The sequence below is a fragment of the Fundulus heteroclitus genome, unplaced genomic scaffold (genome assembly GCF_011125445.2).
Source record: "Fundulus heteroclitus isolate FHET01 unplaced genomic scaffold, MU-UCD_Fhet_4.1 scaffold_594, whole genome shotgun sequence".
In the NCBI taxonomy this organism is placed as follows: Eukaryota; Metazoa; Chordata; class Actinopteri; order Cyprinodontiformes; family Fundulidae; genus Fundulus; species Fundulus heteroclitus.
In genome coordinates, this window is record NW_023397027.1 from 33,134 (window position 1) to 57,188 (window position 24,055).

The 24,055-nt window shown below is 40.3% G+C and overlaps 1 long non-coding RNA gene across 1 annotated transcript; it reads left to right on the forward strand.

The window, feature by feature from the left end:
* The first annotated feature begins 16,381 nt into the window (after window positions 1-16,381).
* On the forward strand, window positions 16,382-23,719 carry LOC118561280. The gene is made up of 3 exons (XR_004929915.1): window positions 16,382-16,641; window positions 23,150-23,310; window positions 23,435-23,719. It is a non-coding gene; the product is annotated as an uncharacterized LOC118561280 (long non-coding RNA).
* The last annotated feature ends 336 nt before the right edge of the window (window positions 23,720-24,055 follow it).

Sequence of the window (24,055 nt, forward strand, 5' to 3'; positions counted from 1 at the left end):
CAGACACATGAGGGTCCATACAGGACAGAAGACTTTCTCTTGTGACCTATGTGGACACAAATTTAGTCTAAAAGGAACTTTAAACACACACATGAGAATCCATACAGGACAGAAGCCTTTCTGTTGTGATCTATGTGGACAAAGATTTATTATAAAAGGAACTTTAAACAGACACATGAGGGTCCATACAGGACAGAAGACTTTCTCTTGTGACCTATGTGGACACAGATTTAGTGAAAAAGGAAATTTAAACACACACATGAGAATCCATACAGGACAGAAGCCTTTCTGCTGTGATGTATGTGGACAAAGATTTAGCGATAAAGGAAATTTAAACAAACACATGAGAATCCACACAGGACAAAAGCCTTTCTGTTGTGATATATGTGGACAAAGATTTAGATGTAAAGGAAGTTTAAACAGACACATGAGAATACATACAGGACAGAAGACTTTCTGTTGTGATCTATGTGAGCAAACATTTAGCCGAAAATCACATTTAAAAACACACATGAGAATCCACACAGGACAGAAGCCTTTCTCTTGTGACCTATGTGGACAAAAAATTATTCTAAAAGGAAATTTAAACACACGCATGAGAATCCATACAGGACAGAAGCCTTTCTGTTGTGATCTATGTGTAGAAAAGATTTAGCCAATAATCAAATTTAAACACACACAAGAATCCAAATAAGACAGATGCCTTTCTGTTGTGATCTATGTGAACAAAAATCTTGCAGCAAATCTTATTTACACAAACACATGTAAATCCATGCAATAAAAGACGAGGCAATTTCATTTTTATAGCACATATCCGTACAAGGACAATGCAAATGAGTTACATGATTAAAACTTAGGAAAATAAAAATGTACACAAATAGTTGGAATAAAATGTGGGAAAAGTGAAACTAAGAGTGTTATGCTATAATAACATCATGATGAATAATTGATCTCAGTTTGAATTCTGAACAGTGGAAGAGTTTGACAAAGGAACCCAACTCCTGCTGTAAAGGATACACAGGCACAGAGGGTGGCCTCTCTCTAACTCTCTCTCAGTGGGAGGTCAGCTGTGGCCACTCCCTACAGATAAAAGTCACAGCACATCTCTTCAGACTCTCTCTTCTGCTCTTCTCTTCTGCGACCCGCTCTCCTCCCTGAGCTGCTCAGACCATGGGCCCTACACGGGCCTGACCGATACACAAGCCATGCTTGACCCAGGGTCCGCTGAACTCATCTGTTGCTTCAATAGAATGACCAAGGGGGAAGCAGAGGACCTGACTGAATCCGGATAAACAACACACGAAATACAAAGCCAAGTCTGCTGTTTAACATCATCACCGGTAGCAGGAGCAAAGATCCTGCATGCGAAACAGCTCTGTTGTAATTCTCTTCAGCCTTTACCGGGAAGCAAACCTGATGGAGCTGAAAGCTATGTGCTGAGGAAAACCCCTGTTCAAATCAGAATGTAACCGGGTCAGAGGCTGCCTGGAGGACCTACAGGCCTCCATTCCCTCCACACGCTGTGGTTAGCCCACATGCTGCTGCAGTGCTAACGCTAGCCTGCCAACAACAAGCCAACAACTTCCCTCCTTCAACGCTCCTTCCGTCAATGGCCAAACTGGACAGAACTGACACGAGACAAAGGACAGGTTTGGACAGGGAGCTGAGGGATGATGTTTTGTAAACCGTTGGACACATGGTGTTTAGAACAAAGGGGCTAACAGGTAGCTCACGCTAGCCTTAATGCTATTAGCCTCGCTAACATCCGGCTCCGGACCTTTCAAAAGGAGTTTGTTTAAAGCACAAAGCTTAATCGTTCGGCTCCACCATCCCTCGATGGTGCCATGAGCCTTATCCCCGCATTACTATCGAATATTAATGTTGGTAAAGGCAATTGTTTGAATGTTTGAGTTGGGATAAATGTTTGTACTTCATTTACTGATTTATCTTGTTATGATGTAGTAATGTAAGCTTCTGATATAATCATATTACTCACATGATAGCTTAATCATATCCTTGCGAAGAAATAGGAGACGCTCTGTTTCTTCGCTTCATGAAACAAGAAGACTCAGCTACAAGATTATGTGCTGACTGAACGTGATTGCTCAGCTGTGTATCTTTGTTGACAACTGAGGCTGTAACTATCTTGTTCCCCCCACCCTTCAGTACAGCCTCAGTCATGTAACTAGGGAAACACCCCAAACTTAATAAAATCGAGAGGAGAACGCTGAGACCGGCAGAGTGGGTTGGAGATTGTAACTGTACTGTCTCTTCCTACTCTCCTCGCGAGCCAAACCAAACTAACTGTCTTTGAGTCTTTCTTTCCCTGTGTTGTCTGATGTTTTAGGTATTTAGACCTGACATTAACTTGGTCCTTCAAGCCGGATACCAACATACCTGAAGATACTGGTGGACGCGGGTGAAATCCAGAAAGATTGTGGCCACAGCAGGACTGAAGAGTCCTTCAGACCCTTTAATGGGACTGGGTTTCCTCCCGTCCCCTAGGATTCTGAAGGTTGACGGTGATCCGAGGGATTAAGGCACAAAAGGAGGACGGCGGAGTCTTGTAAATTTTGTAAGTAGGTTTTTCATTGAAACAAAAACCTGAGCGAAAAAGACAAAATAGAGTAAAATAAGTTCCTACCAGGGGAGCAGGCCCCCGAAACTGTCTGTGGAAAAAGTAGGATATTTTTTGTCTATAAAAGAAGTGGAACTAGTTCAGGTAAACATGACTTGAAAGTGTGACTGAGAGTGTGATTGGGAACAATATAACCACTAGGTTCTATTGCTCCATACTAAAACAGCAGGAAAAGTACAATATGACTCTTGTGGATGCAAAGGCAAGAATTTCTCACATGAAAAGGTTGAAGCAGAAATTACCACAATAGTTTTTAGTATTGTCCTGCTGAAAAACAAACCCCAGTGTTTAGAACACCCTAGGTGTTACCACACTGGACCAAATTGATTAAAAATGGGAAAAAAAACTCAAGCAAAATAAGAGAAGGATTAACCAGCAGTGACTGGAAATTTGTACAAAGTAAAGGTCCTGGCAAAAATAAATATTTAAATAGGTGGATTGAGAGATTTGTAACTATACGGTCTCTTCCTTCTCTCCTCGCGAGCCAAACCAAACTGTCTTTGTGTCTTTCTTCCCCTGTGTTGTCTGATGTTTTAGGTATTTAGACCTGACAGATAACTTTATGTTGTAACCTCTTGGCCACCGATTTGCTACAGCGACCCCAGACGCCCGGAGGGAGAATCGCATTAACAAACTCGGTCGTAAGGGTTTAAATGATTTTACTGGGCAAATCAGTAACCAGAATGTTATTTTCTCAAAATAATGTTCTGGTTAACTTGTGCTTTGCATTGTGAATGGATTGAAACACATGCCAAATGTTTTTAACTCCACTCCATGTTTTTCTTTTATCAGATCTGCAGTGAACAAGGATTCACCAAATTATTCTGATTATGACCAACCACTTTTGTTTTGTCTTTTGTTTGTTTTTGCGTGTAAATATTTCCTTAGCTTAGCTCTTTTTATCTTCATTTTTCTTAGTAGTTTAGTTAAGTTTCACTAGCCTAGTAGAGAGGATTTACTGATTGAAATATTGTGTTAATAGGGGGTTTTCAGTGACGTCACTGGCCAGCTTCCTGTCCGCTATCTTGGGTGGCATATTATCATATCATATTGCGAATGGATAAGTACGCCAGCACGCTAGAGCCACCAGATAAGGACGTATATCTGAGGAAATGTTCCGTGATCGACCATATGGACTCCTATGCCCTCCACGGTGCCTTGTTTAGCACTAATCCAGATGATTGGCCAAATGTAGAGCACGGCGACATAGTGCATTACCTGGTGTTCAGTGAAAACCCTCTGCACACTCTTGAGGAAATGAGAGCTTACAAGGGTCTAGAGGCTCACAACCAGTTCACATCTGGTTGGGTACGAGATGTAGAAGTTATGTACATGAAGGAAATCGCCATCATACGTGGACGGGTGAGTTTTAATAAGATGGTAAACATGTAAACAATCCGACGAAAATGCGTGACAGCTTCTGCGGTGGCTGACGGCCGGCGGCCGGTGGTGCGCGAAGGCGCTTGGCTGCAGGGCCGATCGACGCTGCTCGCGGCTTTAATTATTTAAGCAGAACAATGACCAGTGCAAAATTGAGTTGTATTTACCGTATTTACGCCGGTAGGCTTTTGCCTACCGGCGTAACCCGGAAGTAGCGCGGACGTCACTTTGCATATCAGACGTCTTCGGCTACCTTGTTTGTGGTGTGAGCGCCTATACTTCAGAACAGTTCTGAAGCTACAAGTCCTTGGAGTCTCATGTGCAGTTTATAAATGGATGGGTTCAGGAGTTGCAGATCATAAAGCCAGCAAACAGTGGGAACACAGTAACTCCTACAAAGGTAAGCTGTGCTCAGACGGGCTCTGGCACCTGCTAACCGTTAGTGCTAACAACCACTCACGCATGTAATGTACTTTTAACTAGCTGCTATGTGTTTCAAAGGTTTAGAACACACTCTCATTGACATTGGGATACTGTGGAAAGTTATGATCGGTCGTCTTACAGCCGCGATCCAAGCGAGCCGGCGACTCTTCGTTATCTCTGACACTTGTTCTCCGTGGTTGCGCCTCCAGGCAGGAAAGCGGTGGAAAATTAACCCATTTCTATGTTTTTCCCATGGCGATCATGTGTTGCGCTGTTACAGCCCACAATACAGCAACGGTTTACCATGGCTGAAATCAAGTTAAGGTGAAATTAATCAAATTAAAACACGGCTGAGAGGGAGTACAGTACGCGGTAGTCATAGGCAGTAGTCTGAGTAGCGGCGGCGGAGGCAGTCAACATGGCGGCCACGGAAAGTAATACGTCATGACACCCAAGCCCTATTATTAAAGGGGAAGTCCGGTCAACAAAAATCAGGGTATCATTAGCTATAACTAAAACTAATACGTTTGTGGTTATTTAATGAACTTATCTTTAATCAATAAGAAAATAAAAACATAAATTGTCGTCTGAATCACTGTGTATGGGGGCTGACATTACTGCCCATATTTGGGCAGTAATGGGCGTTTGACATCACATCCTGGGGCGTGGAAAAGCGGAAGCGGCGACAGCATTTCTCTCCGCTTTCCATGCAAAGTCAATAGGAGCTGTTCTACACAGCTGCGATCATCAATAATTTTTTCGGATTTCCAGAGGACTTCACCACTGACATTCCCAAGAGCTATTGCTGAAGCAACAATGCTCACGTGCATGGCCATCGGATGTTCCAACACAACTGGTAAAAGTGGAAAAAACATTGCTTATTTCAACTTCCCGATTCATGAGCCATCGGGCTCGTTGCTGGATTACCAACTTGAAGAGAACGGATTTGCCATCTAACTTCTGGCCAGAGAGAAAACACGTCATATGCAGCGACCATTTTGAAGAAGAATGTTTTGAACATGACATGAGAGCGAGGATTTTCGGTAAGTTATTTTTTATTTTAGAATTTTTTTATTTAGAATTTGCGGGGATGGTCACCGAGCAGAGGGGCGGAGGGATACCACATGTGATGTGGTATCCCTCCGCCCCAGCATGTGCTGGAACGCTCTTATATTTTAATATTTATACAATAATGACCACCTGCCCTATTTACTAGAGGGCAAATATATAACTTAAGTCACTTCAGCGATCTCTCCTCCGCTGTGTGTGTGTGCGCGCTCCGCTGCAGCGCTGACAAAGCCGTGCTGCGGCGGATCGCGCGCACACACATACACACACACACACACACACACACGCGTGTATACATATATACTGTAGGACCCGACTGAGTTTGCACTGGAAATGGGTACGCTGGATTCCGTCAAAAGTCCGGTTTCTGTCAAGAAACTCTTCTAAAAAAATCCATATCGCTATCAGATGATGATAGCTCCACGGAGCTCCCATCACTGTCACTAAGTACTTCATCACTCTGCTTCGTATAGAACACCAGTCGTCACCATGTTGGAAAATAGTGCGCCGTGACAAACAGAGCGTTGAAACTTGCTCAACTGCGGGTCCGCCGAGTGACGTCAAAAAATGGGAGGTGACAGTACTATTCTTGACCAAGATGGATTCCTCCACATAAACATGATTAAATGAAAATTATTCATAATTAAAAAAACGTATAATTTTTTGCACAGTATGTAGTAGTTTTATATTTAAAGTACTTTCAGCAGTTTGAATTCTGATTTTGACCGGACTTCTCCTTTAATATATTCTTACATGTTTTAAATGCTTAACAGTTAATTACCTGTGACAAAGTGAGCACCGCAGACTCTGGCGTATTCCAGCTTAACACCGTCCAAATCGGACCTGGATATCCGTGTCAGCCATAGGTGACGGCGTTGTTCAGATAGCTGTTTTGTTTTTTAACATTGATTCACGATTACGGCTGGTAGGCGATAGAGCGTTGTTCTCCACCTCCACGGGCCGTGCAACCAACCATTAAACACGTTTTCCCCATTGTTCACTTTCAATACTGCCAAAGGCGTCATACAATGCAGGGTCAACAGTGCGAAACGACTGCCACCCAATATGGCGGACGCGCTGAGTAGTCACGTGAGCGTGACGTCACCTGAAAACCCCCTATTCAGATAAACAGCATTGCATAGTGATGTTCTCTGGATGTTCATTTTATTTCTGTTATTAAATTCTTGAACTTGAAAAGAAGTTGTCACTCTTTTAGTCTATGTGTGTGCAGGTTTTGCTGTTAAAAGATCGCTAGTGCTCGAAATCATCCCTTTCAACCATTGTCTTGATATTAGCTTAAGAGCTGATCATCACCAGACAATACTTAACAGACAGAGAGTTATTTAATAAACATTAAATCACATTTATGGAAGTTAATTTGTGTCGCTGGGATTTGTATTAAAAATGCCACTGAAATTTAAATGTTGTATGTTTGTACTTACTCTTTCAGTGTTAGAATATATTCAGAAAACATTTTTAACCAAAAAAAAATCATTGTCATTATATCTATAAAGTTGAAATTTAATTTATTTTCACTGCAAGATAAAAATTCACATTCAAAGTGATTAAAATTTCAATGCCTGTTTTTCAGTTTAACTTTTCAGTTTAAAAAAAATCTGCATATAAAAAAATTCAGCCTTTCAAAATTCAAACTCAATAATTTCAGCCTCCCGAGATTCAACTTGCTCCATTTCACTGTCTTAAATTCAGCGTCTAAATTCGGTGTAAAAAGGGAAGGGTTACTTCAGGTCACAGACATTAGCAATGGATTGTGGTGTCCAACACCCAGCCAATCCCGTTACGTTTTCTTAGTCACGTGACGTGGCGCCCGCACTGAAGGAAAGCCAGCATCTCGGAGGTGGTCATGTAAGCTAACGCTAACTGAACGGTGAGTTTATTGCTTTCATTTTTCTGTAGTTTTGCTTTTCTTTGCACATGAAAGTCAATAAATTATCTTACAAATTGATTTAAAACACAGGTTTGGGTAGCTATGAATTAAATAACATGCATTTTTAGCATATTCTAAAACTCAATGATTTTCTTTTAAAAACTCATCCTTTTACATTGGCTATTAATTCTACTGACTTTCCTTTCTTCAGTGCAACATGAATTATTAAAATTTTTGTGTACACATTAGTGTCGGCTATGATCCTTGTTTTTAGTTTGATTACCAGTGCAGTGCACTGGTTTTGCAACAACTTTCACGAGTTTAGAAATAAAATTGCTATTTATTTTAAATAGGTTCTTGGACGAGTCACAAGACAGATAAAGCAGCTTAGACAAGGCTTGAAAGAAACCCCAATATGGACACTAGAGAACGCACGTAGCAACCAGCAACAGAACCAGCGATATGACCGACTTTGCAGCCATTAAACTTTCCCCAAGACGATGTCCCAGGCGCACGGTTTACTGGTCGCACAGTCGAAGAACACACCAACCTTCAGCTCAAATGATGGCTTGAGTGTCGAGGGCTTAAAAAGACCGGAAAACGGGCCGAGTTGATCGAACGGTAAGCTTTGTTGTTTTTTTTCCTGCGCGACGTTCATTGTGTCGTCGGCCGTTTTTTTTGTTTGTAATCACCGTCCAGGAATCGGTATATGTTGCCAATTGGTAGCTACAAAACAACTGTTTACATCTAAGTCAATATCGCGTGACAGGATAGACACGCAGACATGACAAAAGTGTAACAAAGGATAGCTCGTTTCGTCGTGAGCTGTTCGACGCATGAGCAGATTTAAGCTTCAATAAAACACCAAAATACTCTTACCTGTTCACTACTTGATGTCGCTGGAATTGGGTCAGGATGTTCTTCGGTTGGGCCCTTTCCTCCGACAAAATGCTTGCTACATATGTAGGTGAATTTGGTAACTTTTTCCAGGTTGAAATGTTGTGTAGGCCGCCCGGACCGGTGTACCCATCGCACACATTTCTCCTTGGCACTCTTGAATTTCGGGAAAGTAATGAAGAAAACATCCTTCATATGCGGACTTTGAATTTATCATAACATTAGAATCAGAAAAAGTTATTAGTATTTTTTATTATTTATTTTCAAACTCATGTACACATACACAACAAAATGTTCAATAAACTACTTCAACTGGATGTTTCAAACTGCCTGAGTATGAATCTATAAAATCAGTACAATTAGTAAAACATTACTGATTCATAGGAGACATGCAATATCTCATCTGAACATTGTTGCATTACTAGTTTTGTGTTAATTATTTCCACGTCTAATATGTATAGAATTTGTTATCTGAGAAAATTAGAAGATTGAATTATTGTTTCTAAATGTTCGCAACATAACCGTTTCATTAAAACAATGCTGCTTCACATAGATGGAAAACTCTGAAACAGCATAAATGCAGATCATGTTTCCAAAGGCATGTTGAATAATCACAGCAGACCAAAGCCAGTTTGGCAAGAGGAAATACAGGCTAAAATATCGTCATCAAAAGATTTGTAGTCCTTGTAGTGGCTTGGGATTTCCAAAGTTTCATAGCAAGTGGCAGCTGTGGGGTACTTGATTTGGACAATCTCCACAGACAGACGTGCCGGTAAATTCTCCCATCCAGAATTTCATGAGCTCTTTCAGTTCAGGTGGTGTGGCTTTGAAAGGAAACAAAATAAAAGAGCACAATCTAATTTATCCATAAACCAGAACATATAGATAAATTAGTATGTTTGTAAGACTAAGGTAAAAGGAAATCTGCTAGACAGTTTTCCATTTTCTTAAAATCCACACGTAAAGCTTTGGATCTACATGTTGCAATAGAGCTGAGGTACACAGACAGTACACATGGGAAGATGCAAACTTCACTGTTTGATTTACTCTGGAGCTAAGATTAAATCTTAACTGTGACGTACCACTGCTCAGTAGTAAGAAACAATCATTCCCATAGCGATGCTTTCTAGCAAAGTAATTGAAAACCTGGTAAACTCACAATTTGCGATGAACTGTCTCAGATATCCTGAAATGTGGCATTTGGTTATTGTCATCTTCAGGACTTCCATCATCTGTTTCTTGCCAAGTGATATGCTGAAGTACTACCTGAATTCAGGAGGAAAACATTAATTGTGTTGTTTAACATTTCTATTCTGCAGGTTTGCAAAAAAAACTCTTAAATAAAATATGTTTGATGAAATCGATGAGGGATGCAAAACCATAATTCTAGTAATTTAAAAGTTACCTCTGGACACAGGGATGGTTCCTCTTTTGGAAAAAGGAGGGGTACAGCATCTGGTCGCAGAGTCACCAGTGTCCATATTGGGGTTTCTTTCAAGCCTTGTCTAAGCTGCTTTATCTGTCTTGTGACTCGTCCAAGAACCTATTTAAAATAAATAGCAATTTTATTTCTAAACTCGTGAAAGTTGTTGCAAAACCAGTGCACTGCACTGGTAATCAAACTAAAAACAAGGATCATAGCCGACACTAATGTGTACACAAAAATTTTAATAATTCATGTTGCACTGAAGAAAGGAAAGTCAGTAGAATTAATAGCCAATGTAAAAGGATGAGTCTTTAAAAGAAAATCATTGAGTTTTAGAATATGCTAAAAATGCATGTTATTTAATTTATAGCTACCCAAACCCGTGTTTTAAATCAATTTGTAAGATAATTTATTGACTTTCATGTGCAAAGAAAAGCAATACTACAGAAAAATGAAAGCAATAAACTCACCGTTCAGTTAGCGTTAGCTTACATGACCACCTCCGAGATGCTGGCTTTCCTTCAGCGCGGGCGCCACGTCACGTGACTAAGAAAACGTAACGGGATTGGCTGGGTGTTGGACACCACAATCCATTGTTAATGTCTGTGACCTGAAGTAACCCTTCCCTTTTTACACCAAATTTAGACGCTGAATTTAAGACAGTGAAATGGAGCAAGTTGAATCTCGGGAGGCTGAAATTATTGAGTTTGAATTTTGAAAGGCTGAATTTTTTTTATATGCAGATTTTTTTTAAACTGAAAAGTTAAACTGAAAAACAGGTATTGAAAATTTAATAACTTTGAAATAGTAATGTGAATTTTTATCTTGCAGTGAAAATAACAAATTAAATTTCAACTATATAGATATAATGACAATGATTTTTTTTTTTGTTAAAAATGTTTTCTGAATATATTCTAACACTGAAAGAGTAAGTACAAATATACAACATTTAAATTTCAGTGGCATTTTTAAATAAAATCCCAGCGACACAAATTAACTTCCATAAACATTAAACAGTGTATAATTGCACAAGAGGAAATATTAATGACAATTGGTCTACAAATTGAAATTAATGATGTTTCAGTTAAGTTTAACCAGAACAATCAAATCTCTAATTTTAGTTTAATTTTAACAACATACATCATTTCTGATATGTTTAATAATAAAAAAGGCTGTTATAAAATCGTATCAGCCTGAGAAATCTAAAGGGGTCCTTGGAAAACCAAACCCGTTGCTAAAGGGTACCTGGCCACCCAGATTTTGGGCCTGTTCTGTGGTTACTAGCGAAAGCAAAAAAGCTGTGCAAAATTTTTTTATTTTGGTTTTGTTTTTATTCAATTGAAGGAAATTTGGTCACATTCATGCATTGATTTCGACATGACCTTATCACCATATAACAAGGTGATGTAGAGCTGAATTTCTTCTGTATAGTAATGGTAAGTGGTGCTTTTTTTATGATCTGAAGTAAAGGAACCATGTAGATATTGAATAGGAGGGAACCCAGGATGGACCCTTGTGGAACCCCAAATGTGATTTTTTTTTTTTTTTTCTTCTCTGATGTAAAGTTACATACTGAAACAAAAAAGTCCCGTCCTTTAAATAGGATTTAAACCAGTTGAGTGCTGTACCAGAAAGGTTGACCCAGTTTTCTAGGTGCTCTAACAGAGGTTTAATTGTTGAAACAGCTTTTTCAATAACTTACTGATAAAGAGCAGCTTTATTTGGCTGAATTGGGACATTTAACAGTTGCGATGGCCGTACTTTAATCATTTAAGTGCTTTTAGTGTTAACTGTCTCTGATGTTTCTCCCAGCGTCTTTCCCTCGCAAGGCAGCATGGATAAAAATAGCCGGCACGGCAGCTGGTTTTAGCTTGTGAGGTTAAAGACCCCTGTTGTTTTCAATTTTGTTGGAAAAATGACTCGACGTCTTCTGGAGAGAAGTATTGAGCACAAATGTGGGTCATTTTGTTCTTAAAATGGCGCTCTTCTTTTTTCATGTGGGAAGCTATGAAGAATCACCAATTTTTTTCGTTTTTTTGTTTTGAAGTTGCAGTCAACAGTGGAACCGTGCGGTGTTGTCTAAATTGACCCCAGTCAAACGCAAAATGATGAAAACAACTTGGGTAATGTGAACCTTCCTGTGTTAACTCTGTAGGTTACAGTCCAGTAGGACCTAACTGCGTCATCAACCCAGCTTGCATTGCGCATGTTGTGCCATCAAACCATGAGGAAAAATCAGACTGAGTTGTAAGCAAAGAACTTTGACTCTTTTACAGGCACTAAGGAACTGCCCCCCTCAGCAGGGTGCCGTTGCTATAAAGCCAAGTTTCCACAGACGTTCTCATTTTCCCGTTGCTCTGTGGGAGAGACATTGGGGAGAAACTTTCCTTCGTCTCTGCAGAGCGGAGGTTCCGACTGGTTCAGAGGACTGCTGGTGGGTTGGAAGCTAAGTCCGCAGTCTTTCTTCTGCGTAACCAGACGCCAAAGTAAAAGAATCCATATATGCAGAAACGAGCGTTGCAATTTTTCTCAGCTGTTGCAGGACGGTTGACTTGATACAGCGGAGCGGTCTACCTTCCAGCAGCCAGGCCAAGCTGAGAGCTCAAAGACCCGTGAGAGCAGCTATGCCTAGGAAGCCAAGTAGGGGCCTGCTTTCCCTATGCTGCAACCCCCTTTCATAGCCTTGGAACCTGGGCGGCCTTCTAATAGCTGCATGCTGCTGATCAGACAGTCAGCCTTCATCCTCCCTGCTTCCACAATTTCCAACTTATTTGAGTTGGTTTTTATGGTTATAATGAACGTTATTTACACAAGGGTTTAATACATTAATGGGATGTTGATGTTTGTTTTCTGGGCTGCTTAATATAACCAAAATACGACTTGAAGCCTTTTAAAAATGGAGCCGAAAGTCTGCTACCCTAATCGTATTAGCTTCCGGATAACATTCGTTCTTCCCAGATACACAAATATGGTTCGTTTCAAACATAAGTTTGTTTATAGTCGAAAAGAAAGTCTAAACACACATGAGAATTCATACAGGACAGAACCCTTTCTGTTTTGTTCTGTGTGGACAAAAGTTTAGCCTCAAACATCATTTAAACACATACGGAAATCCATAGGACAGAAACCTTTCTGTTGTGATCTGTGTGGACAAAGCTTTAGTCGAAAAGAGAGCTTAAAGGCATACTATGCAACATTTTTCAATTAATTAATGTGTTCCATACCGTTTTGGATGATTAAATGAGTCATTTCAGGTCGAACAAAGGTTTTCTCGGCCGCCCTGGTGGTCTGTAGGGGAAATACCGCACTTGCAATTGCAAGAGCCCTCGGCCCGCACCCACAGGCTCAGAAGTCTGGTGCAAGACCGCGAGAGTCGGTCTTGCTTTACGGCGAGAACTCCATGTGTTTTTGCCCTGCTATTCACTATATGCACGCGTGAAAGCAACAACAAAGAACCGCGTGTTAACGTCAAATAAACATGCAAGCATATCGAGTTTTTATTATTATTATTATTTTATTTTATTTTATTATTTTTTATTTTGGCGAGGCGGTAGCGTGAGTTTGGCGAGGCGGCCGTCTCGCCAAGATAGCGCTGCGGGAAATCCTGATGTTCATACTTTCACTGTTAGTCATTGTTTGTACTGCCGTTTTTTCCACTTTTCGTTGCGTTTGCCTGTCTGCTAAGCTCAAAACAACCGCGCCTGGCTTGACGGAGAAACCAGAACAGCTGAGCATCTTTATGACAGTGCACTTTTACTTTCGCCCTCTGGGGGGAGCCTTGCTGGAAAATCAACCCCGGTTGCATAGTATACCTTTAAACACACACGAGAATTCATACAGGACAGAAGCTTTTCTGTTGTGATCTATGTAGACAAAGATTTAGCCAAAAATCTAATTTAAAGTCACACATGAGAAACCATAAAACGCAAGAAAAGGAAAGTTTATGATTTTCACATTTCAATATCTATTTAATATCTCTCTTATGTATTATTGTGTTTGTGTTTATTATTATTGATTTATTTACTGGAGCATATACCATGCTTCATCTTACCTCATACTATGCTTTTCAACAGTTTCTCTTATCATTGCAGAGGCCTGCAGAGATATAACTCTTTTTTTCCAAGACCTGAACTGAACTGTGTGAATGCCGTTGTATTATCTTGAATGTCACATCATAAATGGTTTCTAATTAGGGACCTCCCTGAACACAATAAAGAGAGAGGAAGCACAGGGTGTGTTTTCAGAGCAGTAAGGAGTTGTAACTGAGCACATCTCTGCTGTTCTCCTCTCAAATAAAACCAAACTAACGCTTGTTGTCTTTCTTCCTTGTGTTGTTTAATGAATGTTTTAGGTATTTGAACCTGACACGTTTCCAACCACTTACCTCTGTGAATCAACATTTTCAACTATGACTGTAATGAAGAACAAATGCAGAGCTTGTTTACAAGTGGAAGATGATCTTAGAGTTTGTTTGTCATCCATGCCTCCAAGAATAAACTGTGTGGGGAGAGACAGGCTCATCCTACTCACCAATTTTCAAAAGGTTATTGATGTCATTGATGAATGGCTTGACTGTGTAACAAAGCCTAAAGCAGATATTGATAACTGGGAGTTGGTTCCACAGGAGAGGAGCCTGATAGCTAAAGGATCTGCCTCCCATTCTGGTTTTAGAGACTCTAGGAACCACCAGCAGACCTGCAGTCTGAGAGCAAAGTGCTCTGTTAGGAACATACGGGGTAATCAGAGCTCTAAAACATGGGGAGTGGTGGCCTAGTGGTTAGAGCAGCACGCTTGCGCTCTGAGAAGGATGCAAGTACCCGGTTCGATTCCCAGTGCCAACACTCTGGGTCCCTGAGCAAGACCCTTAACCCCCCGATTGCTCCCCAGGCGCCACACAGTGGCAGCCCACTGCTCCCCAAAGGGATGGGTTAAGATGCATAAGTGAATTTCTCCATTGCAACATCAACATGTTCAATTATTATTATTATATGATGGAGCTTGATTATTATAGAATCAGCTACACCTGTTAGAAAATCTAAACTCTCCTGAGTTTCCTAATGTGTTTTTGTCTGCTTTGGCTCTAGATCGAAAGAAGTAGCTATTTTAATCCACAAAAACGTTAGTTTTACGACATTAGACAAAATTATAGATCCTGAAGGTAGATTCATTATAATAAAAACATCTGTTCACAAACAAAAGTTATGTATTGTCAGTTTATATGGTCCAAATGTTGATGATCCCTCATTCTATTTCAAACTTTTATGCACTTTCAAAGCAGTTGGATTGTTCTCCTTTTATTGGGGGTGAACTCAACTTTGGTCTAATTGAGGAAATTTGATTACAACAGGGACTCAGCTTGGTTGGCTATCAATAAATGTAGTCAAACAATACATGAGTGATTTTGGTCTTTGTGATACATGGCGATCTCTTCATCCTAACAGTAAAGAATATACTTTCCTTTTAAATGTCCATCATTCCTACTCTCGTTAGGACTACTTCTTAATCAAAATCTCGCCGCTGTCTGACATTTCAGATGCTGTAATACATCTTATTGCTGTCAGTGATCATGCTCCACTTTCTTTAACCCTAATAAATAAAAAAGTAACCACACAAAACAAAACCTGGAGATTTAATACATCATTGCTTAAGGAGGAAGAAATTATCAAATATTTTAAAGCAGAGTGGGCTTCATATTTGGAATACAATGATCGACCAGGGACCTCAGCATCTGTCCTCTGGGAGGCAGGGAAATCATTGATGAGGTAAAAATAATTATATTCTAATCTCATAAAAAGAAGATAGAAAACAAAAAGGTTCAGGAATTAGAAGAACATTTAAGTTACTAGAAGCCTCCCAGGAAGAGGGTAAGCTGGGTAAAATCTGTAAAGTAAAATTAGAATTAAACCAATATATTAAAGCAAAAGTTAATGAATAAACCAAGTTGAATAATAGCTTTATTTTGTTGTTTTACAGATTTGACAGTCTGATAAAACCAGTAAATGCAGTTATTTGCTGTTTAACTTTGAAGCAGAGCTGGTGGAAGTTTCAGTGCTCCCTCTAGTGGACGGGGTAGTTGTTGCAGACAGTAACTGAGTTGGGACCCTGCACAGACCTTAAGCACCTTCTTTATTTTCCTCCACAGGCTGCAGAGTCTGTTTAGATTAACATGTATTATTCATTCATGTTTCTCCTGATAAAATGTGTAAAATAATGTGCACTAAATGTCAGACCTCCTGCAACTTTACACTTTACTGTAACGCTGTGAAGTGACTTAGTGAAAACAAAGACTGGTCATAGAGGGAAAGTGTTTCAGCTGTGTGATCAAACAGCTCAGTCTGTAGAAAGTATTCTGTGTGGTCTGTAGGGTCATTTCTCTGAAGGCTCCTGAAGGCTAACAAGCTAACAAGGAAAAGCAACGATAAAAAGCTTGAAACAAGCGTTGACCTGTTGGATGGTCACTACATGGATGGCTGAAACCAAAGTTAAGCTGAAATGGTTCTGGTAAGTTCTGGTTGCTGATAAACTGTTGGACATGATGATTTCAAAGTGTAAAGTTCTCAGACAACCAAATGAAGAACAAAAGCCAACATTTCTTGATCTCCATTCAGAGTAAAACCATCAGAGACAGGTTTCTCCTGAGACCCTGGTCTGAAGAGCAGCTGCTCCACTGTGAAGGTTCTGAAGACAAAGCTGTGATTCTGGTGTCCCCTGATGTCAGCTTCAGTTTCTTCATGGATCAGATGGACAGACAGACTGTAGAGACGTGTTCTGGCCTCAGTTACCCAGAAATCCAGCCCTGCTGCTAGAGCCTGCTTTGCCCCGCCCTATAAAAGGAAGTGGAAGCCTTTACTTCCTGTTTGACAGTCTGACCTTTGACCTGACCCGGTCTGGATGGAGGAAGCACATGGAGCAACCCTTTGGGTAAGTGCGCTTTGAGCTCAAGCGGTGACTTTAAACCTGTAACTGTGTTAATGTGACTGAATGTGGAGTTCAGATGGTGAGAGAAGAGGAGAAGGTTCAGATGTGAGGAGACCTGAAGCTGCTGCTTTGGTTCTCCAGCTTCTGGATCGGCTCAGTCAGATTGGTTCAGAGGTTGGATTCAGATCTCAGTTTGTTGCATTGAAACACTAATAGAGGTCATTCAGATCCAAGGTTCTTCTAGCTCAGCTTTGCTGGTTGGTCTGTTTGCTGAGGAGCTTTCACAACATGTTGGTGCTAGCATGTGGAGTAGAACATGCTAACTCCTTTGACCTGCTTGGAGATGTTTGACTGTGTTCAGAGACTCTGGTTCAGTTGTGATGTTGAGTTTCTGAAGGTTTGTTGAACTCCTTTGAGCAGGTGAGCTGATTTTAGCATGTTGGACTCAGATGTTGACGCTGAGATGTTTTGGAAGTTGTTGCTGAAGCTCAGATTAGATGCTGCTGTTGAACCAATGTGGATAATCTGTTTTAGAGTTTCCATGTAAGAAAATTAGATTTGAATCAAGCTTTGAAAGTATTTTGATTGAGACGATCCAGAAGCTAAAGAAGTAAAGCAGCAGGTCCTCCTCAGATCCAAAGGTTCTCCTCTTGTTCTCCTGATGTTACTCCACATTCCCAGTCAGGTTGATCCAGTTTCAGGTTTAAAGTTACTGGTGTCCAAGTTGAGCAGCAAGTGAGGAAGCACAAGCAGTGGAGGTGTGTCAGCATTAAAAAGTCACCAACCTCCTGAGAAGCCAGGGAGGGGACACGGCCCCCTCACCCACTCCCTACGCTGAGACATACTTACCTCTCCAGGTCACAGCACAGGCAGGAGTTGAACCCAGGACCTCCACCTCTGGTATCTTCTGGTCACAGACAGTTCCACTGCACCATCAGGTCCACTCCCCTCTCAGTGTTCTTCTCTTGGTGCTTTTAAAGTTTTCATTCAGAATCCTGGACTCATCAAAATACAGACTCTAAGGTTCTTCATAACAATAAGGAGCCTGATAGTAATTTGAACTCAGACCTTCTAGATTACCAGCCTACAGTCTATCACATTGAGCTACTGACTGACACTGGTTTAACTTTTTCCTATCTTATTCAAATTTCTCTCAAATTGTTCAGTTTTGGGTTTATTTAAAACAAGGAGCTCATCTGTCTTGATCTCATGACCTCCATAGTGCTGATATCTGAGCAAACACCCTGAGCTATCCAACCAGACATCTTTCTGCTGTATCCTAAAGCCTCTCACTCATGATCTCTGATCTATTGGCTCAATCTGATAAATGGAGCTGACATCTGGACGTTTAGCAGCTAATGGGAATTTACTTTAAACTTTACCAACTAAAGTCAACTTGAATTTCATTAAAGCAATAGAGAAATGTCTAAAGTTGTTAAAGTAACTAAATATAATTGATACTAAAGACTCGTTATTATCAGTTGTTTGGTCAGTTGAGGAACGCTAAGTTAACCAACAGGTAAAGAATAAACCAAGTTTATCAATAGCTTTATTTTGTTGTTTTACAGATTTGACAGTCTGATAAAACCAGTGAATGCAGTTATTTCCTGCTTAACTTTGAAGCAGAGCTGGTGGAAGTATCAGTGCTCTCTCTATTGGACGGGGTAGTTGTTGCAGACAGTAACTGAGTTGGGACCCTGCATAGACTTTAAGCACCTTCTTTATTTTCCTCCACAGGCTGCAGAGTCTGTTTAGATTAACATGTATTAGTCATTCATGTTTCTCCTGATAAAATGTGTAAAATAATGTGCACTAAATGTCAGACCTCCTGCAACTTTACACTTGTTTAGCTCAGATTACTTAAACTCTACCGCTGTGAAGTGACTTAGTGAAAGCAAAGACTGGTCTGATCCGGAGAGACGGCATCCATCCTACTTTGGATGGTGCAGCTCTTCTTTCTAGGAATCTGGCCGGATTTATTAGTTCTCCTAAATGCTGACAACCCAGGGTCCAGACCAGGAAGCAGAGCCGTAGTTTAACACACCTCTCTGCAGCTTCTGTACTGTTACCCACCCATTATCCTATTGAGACGGTGTCTTTCCCACGGCCAAAACTTAACAGATCAAAAACTGATCTAAAAGGAACAAATCATAAAAACCTAATAAAAATCAATATGGTTCACCTTGAACCTAAAAATAAAATAATAAAATGTGGTCTATTAAATATAAGGTCTCTCCCTCCAAAGACTTTGTTAGTTAATGAATTGATTTCTGATAATCAGATTGATTTGTTTTGTCTCACAGAAACCTGGCTACAAGAGGACTACGTTAGTATAAATGAGTCAACCCCCTCCAGTTATTCAAATTTCCACATTCCCAGATCTGTGGAAAGAGGAGGAGGAGTGGCAACTATCTTTCAGTCTGATTTATTAATTAGTCCCAGGCCAATTAATAACTACAGTTCTTTTGAACATTTAACCCTCAGTTTCCCTCATCCAAACTGCAAAGCAATAAAACCTCTTCTGTTTGTTGTTTTGTATCGTCCACCAGGCCCTTACACTCAGTTTTTGGATGAGTTGTCAGATTTCTTATCTGATTTGGTGTTAAATACTGATAAGGTTATTATAGTGGGTGATTTTAACATCCATGTTGACACTGAATGTGATAACCTTAGTGTAGCCTTTAAAACTATCCTAGATTCAATTGGTTTCGCTCAAAATGTGCATGAACCGACGCACTCTCGGCTCCATACTTTAGACCTTGTTCTGACATATGGCATTGATTGTGAAGAATTAACAGTATTCTCTCACAACCCTGTCCTGTCTGATCATTTTTTAATAACATTTGAGTTTAATCTAACTGAATTCTCCACCCCCAAAAGAGGGTTCCATTATAGTAGATTTTTATCGGATAATGCTGTATCAAAACTTAAAGAGTCTGTCCCCTTCTTAATATCCTCAGTATTGCAGAAATGCCCTGTAGATGGCAGCATTGCTGTTTCTTCCCATTCACAAATCGATACCTTTGCTAACAATGTGACTTCGTCATTGCGTTCTGCATTAGACAATGTAGCTCCCTTGAAAAAGAAGGTGATTATTCACAGGAAGCTGGCTCCTTGGTTTAATTCAGAGCTGCGTTCCTTGAAGCACAATGTTAGGAAATTGGAGAGAAAATGGCGCTCTACACACCAAGAGGAATCCTACTTAATCTGGAGGGACAGACTATTGTTGTATAACAAGACCCTCCGCATAGTTAGAGCAGCATATTTTTCATCATTAATTGAAGAGAATAAAAATAATCCTAGATTTCTCTTTAGTACAGTTGCCAAACTTACCCAGAGCCACAGCTCTGTTGATCCATCCATTCCCTTAGCTCTCAGTAGTAATGATTTTATGGGATTCTTCATAAATAAAATTGATGCCATTAAAAATAAAATAATTGGCATCCTCCCAAACATGATTACCTCGTCCTCAGTAAGTGAGGCAGCATTGGAGGAATCTTTAGAATCTGCGCAGTGTTTGAACTGTTTAGAAGCAGTAGAGCTTTCTGAGCTATCTAAAATTTTAGCTTCATCTAAACCTTCTACCTGTATGTTAGACCCAATCCCAACCAAGTTGTTTAAGGACATATTCCCTTTGATCAGTGGCACTATTTTAGACATGATTAATCTATCCTTAGTAAATGGATATGTACCACAGGTTTTGAAAGTAGCTGTTATTAAACCTTTACTTAAGAAACCTTCTCTTGATCAAGATGAGTTAGTAAATTACAGACCTATATCTAATCTTCTTTTCTTATCTAAAATTCTTGAGAAAGTAGTTGCTAATCAACTTTGTGAACATTTACAAAGTAATGACCTACTTGAGGAGTTTCAGTCAGGCTTCAGAGCTCATCATAGCACTGAAACAGCTCTGGTGAAGGTCACTAATGATATTCTCATGGCCTCAGATAATGGACTTGTGTCTATACTTGTCCTGTTAGATCTCAGTGCTGCGTTTGATACAGTTGATCACAATATTCTCCTACAAAGACTTGAACATACTGTAGGGATTAAGGGGAAAGCATTAGGCTGGTTTAAATCTTATCTGTCAGACAGATTCCAATTTGTTCATGTTAATAATAAATCTTCCTCAAACTCTAGGGTCACCTGTGGAGTACCACAGGGTTCAGTCCTTGGACCAATTCTCTTTACTATATATATGCTTCCGATAGGAAAAATTATCAGACAGCATGGGATTAATTTCCACTGTTATGCTGATGATACTCAGCTATATTTATCCATAAATCCTGATGAATCCAATCAATTACTTCGACTGCAGTCATGTCTTGATAACATCAAAAGCTGGATGACTTTAAATTTCCTGCATCTAAATTCTGACAAGACCGAAGTTTTAATCTTTGGGCCAGAGTCCTCAAAAAATAAACTTCTTAACCAATCACTTAATCTGGGTGGCATTAACCTGGCCTCTGGTAATAAAGTAAAAAATCTTGGTGTTATTTTTGACCAAGACATGACATTTAAATCCCATATTAAACAGGTTTCCAGAGTTTCCTTTTTTCACCTCCGGAATATCGCCAAAATTAGAAACATTCTGTCCAGGAGTGATGCTGAAAAACTGGTCCATGCATTTGTTACTTCAAGGCTGGACTATTGTAATTCTTTACTATCAGGAATTCCACAAAATGCAGTTCAAAGCCTTCAGCTGATCCAAAATGCTGCAGCAAGAGTTCTGATGAAAATCAACAAGAGGGATCATATTTCTCCAATTTTAGCTTCCCTTCATTGGCTTCCTGTTAAATCAAGAATAGAATTTAAAATTCTTCTTCTAACGTATAAAGCCCTTCATAATCAAACTCCATCATATATCAGAGCTCTGATTACCCCGTATGTTCCTAACAGAGCACTTCGCTCTCAGACCGCAGGTCTGCTGGTGGTTCCTAGAGTCTCTAAAAGTAGAATGGGAGGCAGATCCTTTAGCTATCAGGCTCCTCTCCTGTGGAACCAACTCCCAGTTTTGGTCCGTGAGGCAGACACCCTGTCTACTTTTAAGACTAGGCTTAAAACTTTTCTTTTTGACAAAAATTATAACTAGTGACTCATGTTACTCTCAGCTACCTTTATAGTTTTACTGCTATAGGCTTAGGTTACTGGAGTATATCAGGATCTAATTTTCTCACTATATTGAGTTCTACTGTTCTTCAATTATGCATTATGTGTTGTCATTTCTGCTTTAACTTTCTGTTCTCTCTCTTTTCTCTTCATAGTAGGTACACCTGGTCTGGCGTTCTGTTAACTGTGACATCATCCAGAGAAGACGGCTCACCCGCTACTACCATCTAATGTAGAACAGATTACTAGATCAATGTGTGCTTCTGTGCTTTTTTGTCTCTCTTGTTGTGTCTCTGTTCTGTCTTAATAATAATAATACATTTTATTTAAAAGGCGCCTTTCTAGACACTCAAGGTGTCTAGTCTTCTGTAACCCCAGTCGGTCGAGGCAGATGACCGTTCATACTGAGCCCGGTTCTGCCAGAGGTTTTTTTTCCCCGTTAATGGGTGGTTTTTCTTCCCACTGTCGCTTCATGCTTGCTCAGTATGAGGGATTGCAGCAAAGCCATGTACAATGCAGATGACTCTTCCTGTGGCTCTACGGTTCCCCAGGAGTGAATGCTGCTTGTCGGGACTTTGATGCAATCAACTGGTTTCCTTATATAGGAAATTTTTGACCAATCTGTATAATCTGACCCAATCTGTATAATATGATTGAACTTGACTTTGTAAAGTGTCTTGAGATGACATGTTTCATGATTTGGCGCTATATAAATAAAATTGAATTGAATTGAATTGGTCATAGAGGGAAAGTGTTTCAGCTGTGTGATCAAACAGCTCAGTCTGTAGAAAGTATTTTGTGTGGTCTGTAGGGTCATTTCTCTGAAGGCTCCTGAAGACTAACAAGCTAACAAGGAAAAGCAACGATAAAAAGCTTGAAACAAGTGTTGACCTGTTGGATGGTCACTACAACATGATACCAAAGTTAAGCTGAAATGGTTCTGGTAAGTTCTGGTTGCTGATAAATTGTTGGACATGATGGTTTCAAAATGTAAAGTTCTCAGACAACCAAATGAAGAACAAAAGCCAACATTTCTTGATCTCCATTCAGAATAAAACCACCAGAGACAGGTTTCTCCTGAGACCCTGGTCTAAAGAGCAGCTGCTCCACTGTGAAGGTTCTGATGACAAAGCTGTGATTCTGGTGTCCCCTGATGTCAGCTTCAGTTTCTTCATGGATCAGATGGACAGACTGTAGAGACGTGTTCTGGCCTCAGTTACCCAGAAATCCAGCCCTGCTACTAGAGCCTGCTTTGCCCCGCCCTATAAAAGGAAGTGGAAGCCTTTACTTCCTGTTTGACAGTCTGACCTTTGACCTGCCCTGGTCTGGATGGAGGAAGCACATGGAGCAACCCTCTGATTTGATCCAGTAGTCAGAATGAAAACTTCCTCTTTCAGGGCAGGGCTTTAAGTGGAGCAGCAGGTGAATGTCCAAACACTAAGTCAGCAGGACTAAAACCTGGGGACTCTTTAGTTGCTTCACTGGGAAACGAGGACACCAGCAGAGAATCAGTGAGATGTCTGCATGTTTTGGTGACTGGGACCGAGTAACCACACAGGCTGGGTACAGTGTGTGTGGGGGGGGGGGGGGCTTGTTCCTCTCAGGACCCCGAGGTTTTTACCTTCGGTTGTTTCTGAAGAGCCCTGCAGACGTTCTCCTGTGTTCCTCTTTGTCTGGGTTCCCAAAGCCAGCAGAACAAGCTGTGCAGCGTTCCAGTCCTCGGGTCAGAAGCAGCCTCTCCATGGTTGGTGGTGATAAAGCCCAGCGCTGCAGCAGGAGGCCACGGACGATGAGAGCAGCTCTGAGCTGCAGCTCCTTGAGTCGTGTGACGTTCTGTTTGTGTTGCTGCAGCTTTCTGAATGGACCGTGTTTGTTCTGCTTCTTCTTCTTCATGTGTATTTATGGAGCCACGCCTCAGTGACATATATTTATGTACACTGGAGAAAAATCTAATAAAATAATGGAAAACTAACTGCATGACTTTTAATTTCATTATTATTATCATTATTATTATTACAACTATTACTACTATTATTATTTTTTTAAGTTGAGATAAACGCTTTTAAAAGTTTTCTGGTATCCAGGTTGTTATCTGAAAAGTTTCATAACTCTTGTTTTAGTGCTAATTCAAAGTTTAACTTTTTTTAAATGCATAACTATTGTCACTTGATTTAAATTGGATTTGTATTCCTCTTCAGTACGTCTGTTTCATCACCAGGTGAATAACTCTTCATTATTTAACAAATATCCACTTATTTTATCTGTATTTCATGAACTGGACCAGAATCAGAGCTCCAGGCGGTGTTGG